Raw genomic sequence first — 4,433 nt, forward strand, 5'->3', positions numbered from 1 at the left:
AGAAGAAGTTGTTGAAAGGTTTTAAACATATTTGACCCATGTGACCTTGAATATAAATCAAGGTAATTTATTGAACAAAATTGGTAGCCCTTCATCCCAGCATGTTACTGGCCAAATATCATCACCCTATGCCTCTTGGTTATTCATAGGAAGTTGTTTAAATAATTTAACATATTTGACCCCTGTGACCTTGAAAATGGATGAAGGTCATTTATTTGAACAAACTTGGTAGCCCTTCATCCCAGCATGCTACTGGCCAAATATCATCACCTTAGGCCTCTTGGTTATTCAGAAAAAGTTAATTAAATGTTTTGAACATATTTGACCCCTGTGACCTTGAATATAAGTCAAGGTCATTTATTTGAACAAACCAGGTAGCTCTTCAACCCAGCATGTTACTGGACAAATCTCATCACCCTAGGCCTCTCGATTATTCAGAAGAAGTTGTGTAAATGTTTTAAACATATTTGACCCCTGTGACCTTGAATATAAATCAAGGTCATTTATTTGAACAAACTTCGTAGCCCTTCATCCCAGCATGCTTCTGGCCAAATATCATCACCCTAGGCCTCTTGGTTATTCAGAAGAAGTTGTTGAAAGGTTTTAAACATATTTGACCCATGTGACCTTGAATATAAATCAAGGTAATTTATTGAACAAAATTGGTAGCCCTTCATCCCAGCATGTTACTGGCCAAATATCATCACCCTATGCCTCTTGGTTATTCATAGGAAGTTGTTTAAATAATTTAACATATTTGATCCCTGTGACCTTGAAAATGGATGAAGGTCATTTATTTGAACAAACTTGGTAGCCATTTATCCTAGCATGTTACAGGCCAAATATCATCACCCAAGGCCTATTGGTTATTCAAAAGAAGTTGTTTAAAGGTTATAAACATATTTGACCCCTGTGACCTTGAATATAAATCAAGGTCATTTATTTAAACAAACTTGGTAGCCCTTTATCCCAGCATGTTACTGGCTAAATTTAAGTACCCTGGGCCTATTTGTTATTCAGAAGAAGTTGTTTAAATGTTTTAAACATATTTGACCCCTGTGACCTAGAATATAAATCAAGGTCATTTATTGAACAAAATTGGTAGCCCTTCATTCCAGCATGTTACTGGCCAAATATCATCACCCTATGCCTCTTGGTTATTCAGAAGAAGTTGTTTAAAGAATTTAATATATTTGACCCCTGTGACATTGAAAATCGATGAAGGTCATTTATTTGAACAAACTTGGTAGCCCTTCATCGCAGCATGCTTCTGGCCAAATATCATCACCCTATGCCTCTTGGTTATTCAGAAGAAGTTGTTTAAGGAATTTAATATATTTGACCCCTGTGACCTTGAAAATGGATGAAGGCCATTTATTTGAACAAACTTGGCATCCCTTCATCCCAGCATGCTATTGGCCAAATATCATCACCTTAGGCCTCTTGGTTATTCAGCAAAAGTTAATTAAATGTTTTGAACATATTTGACCCCTGTGACCTTGAATATAAGTCAAGGTCATTTATTTGAACAAACTTGGAAGCCATTTCTCCTAGCATGTTACAGGCCAAATATCATCACCCAAGGCCTATTGGTTATTCAAAAGAAGTTGTTTAAAGGTTTTAAACATATTTGACCCCTGTGACCTTGAATATAAATCAAGGTCATTTATTTAAACAAAGTTGGTAGCCCTTCATCCCAGCATGCTTCTTGCCAAATAACATCACCCTAGGCCTTTTGGTTACTGAGTAGAAGTTGTTTAAAGTAAAATGTTTACGACGGACGGACGGACGGACGGACGGACGACGCACCATGTTATAAGCTCACTTGGCCCTTCGGGCCAGGTGAGCTAAAAAAGGAATTCATGAAGATTTTTAATCATGTGTATATTTAAGCATTAATCTATTGATATTGTTATTGTTATGAATTTAACAAAAAAATAAACAAATAAGATGATGATAGTAGTTAAGTCATGACATCATTTTATTGTCGTTTGTTTTGCTTAAAAATCTGGATTGATTTTAAGCTGTACCTGGGCCATGCAATGTATATGTCGGAAACAAGGATGATTCTTTTTTGATTAAGGGGAAGTAGAATACAAATATATTATTCACCTGTGCTGCCCAGAATAAAGCGAATACACAGGTTAATTAATATATTAATTAGTAAATGGACACGACTTTGTAACATACTGGGGGTATATTAAGTGAGACAGGTGATATATATGTAACAACAAAAAATAGGTTGAAGCACATGCTCAGTGGCTCATCCTAATTTCAAATTTTTGATGAGTCCCATTTTATGAAAATTCCTATTTCTCGCAAGAAAAATTGCAATACTATCTTGCAAATCCAAAGACTAGGATTCCAACCAGGTACCTTGAATTGAGATTTAAGTAAAGAATACATGAATTGAGATTTAAGTAAAGAATACATTAATTGAGATTTAAGTAAAGAATACATTAATTGAGATTTAAGTAAAGAATACATTAATTGAGATTTAAGTAAAGAATACATTAATTGAGATTTAAGTAAAGAATACATTAATTGAGATTTAAGTAAAGAATACATTAATTGAGATTTAAGTAAAGAATACATTAATTGAGATTTAAGTAAAGAATACATTAATTGAGATTTAAGTAAAGAATACATTAATTGAGATTTAAGTAAAGAATACATTAATTGAGATTTAAGTAAAGAATACATTAATTGAGATTTAAGTAAAGAATACATTAATTGAGATTTAAGTAAAGAATACATTAATTGAGATTTAAGTAAAGAATACATTAATTGAGATTTAAGTAAAGAATACATTAATTGAGATTTAAGTAAAGAATACATTAATTGAGATTTAAGTAAAGAATACATTAATTGAGATTTAAGTAAAGAATACATTAATTGAGATTTAAGTAAAGAATACATTAATTGAGATTTAAGTAAAGAATACATTAATTGATATTTAAGTAAAGAATACATGAATTGAGATTTAAGTAAAGAATACATTAATTGAGATTTAAGTAAAGAATACATTAATTGAGATTTAAGTAAAGAATACATTAATTGATATTTAAGTAAAGAATACATGAATTGAGATTTAAGTAAAGAATACATCAATTGAGATGCTTGATCACAGGTAAGTAATCCAGTCTAGATCTGTGCAAAAAATAATTCCAGATGTATATTCTATAACAAGTACACAAGACTGACCGCTAGGTCTTTCTGTCTTTATTGGCTTCTTTTCTCTGCCTGAAGAATCCCAAGAAGGCAGAAAGGTCAAGCAGTCAGTCTTGTGTACCTACATGTACTTGTTATATTTCTTTTTCCTTCACAAGAACTTGTATGTCCATGTTCTCCACATTCAAAGATGTTCACTAGACATTACTATCTGTATGCAAGTCTGAACTAGTGCTAAATATAAAATGTGCCTTTGGGATCTTAGAAATGATCTAGTTTATTCTATAGTGAAACTTTTATACTACCCTGAGGAACTTATTCAGTCTTTGCGTATTGCAGAGTTATCTTGTGAGCAGGTATTGATTGTTACTTCATTGGTTTGTGTGAGAAAATTACGTTATTTCCTCAAAAATTGATGACGTTACTCTCACAAACAAATGACGTAACAATCAATACCTGCTCACAAGAGCAGATAACTCTGCAATACGCAAAGACAGAATACCTAGGTTAGGACATGGCAAACAAGCCTCCATTTGAGAGACATTATAGCGTAATCAGTCCTGATCACATACCAAACTTATAGCTGTTACGAGTACATGTACCATCCATTATGTACTACCAGTGTATAGTCCTATCTCCCAACCCCTACTCCACTAGTTAATATTTCCCAAGGAATTGTTCAGCAGGGGTTTAGGAAGTTGGAGGGAAGGAAGGTAGGAGGAACAGTGAGATAATTGGTTTTTACACTGGTACTAAAGTACTAAAAGTAGACCTGGTATAATTACCATTTATTGTTTGCCATGTCAACAGGTTGGAGAAGTAATCTGTTTTAATACCACATCCTTGTCTCATTCTTTAACTAGTCATAATCACATGTAGTAGCCAGTTTATTCATTAATATTTACATTTGGTGTGGCAAAGCCCTTCTATATTACTACTAAAGTACTGCCAATAGCAGCTTCATCTTATGAGACAATAACTGAAGTTGGTCTTTGCACCTCCGAGCGACTTAACAGTGTCACTACCGAACTTATCGGTATCTTCTGCTTTGATCCCTAACACCAGCTGCCTGTCTCAAGTGTCTGTGAGATCAACAAACAATTTTACGCCTGGATTTTTCACCAATTCAACCTTCTCCGGTTGCACGATCAACATCAACAACATGCCGGACCGCAAATATAACTCTGACCTGATTACTGCGGGCTTCCGTTGAGTGCGTGCGCCGGATATAGGTCGCAATAAAATCGGAAAATGTTTTACGA

General features: G+C 33.9%; 1 protein-coding gene across 1 annotated transcript in view; it reads right to left on the bottom strand.

The window, feature by feature from the left end:
* Positions 1 to 4,433, bottom strand: part of LOC110442737 (glycerophosphodiester phosphodiesterase domain-containing protein 1-like) — a 20,890-nt gene that overhangs the window by 13,998 nt on the left and 2,459 nt on the right. The gene's annotated exons all lie outside the window — the stretch shown is intronic.

Source organism: Mizuhopecten yessoensis, unplaced genomic scaffold (assembly GCF_002113885.1).
Source record: "Mizuhopecten yessoensis strain PY_sf001 unplaced genomic scaffold, ASM211388v2 scaffold716295, whole genome shotgun sequence".
Classification (NCBI taxonomy): Eukaryota; Metazoa; Mollusca; class Bivalvia; order Pectinida; family Pectinidae; genus Mizuhopecten; species Mizuhopecten yessoensis.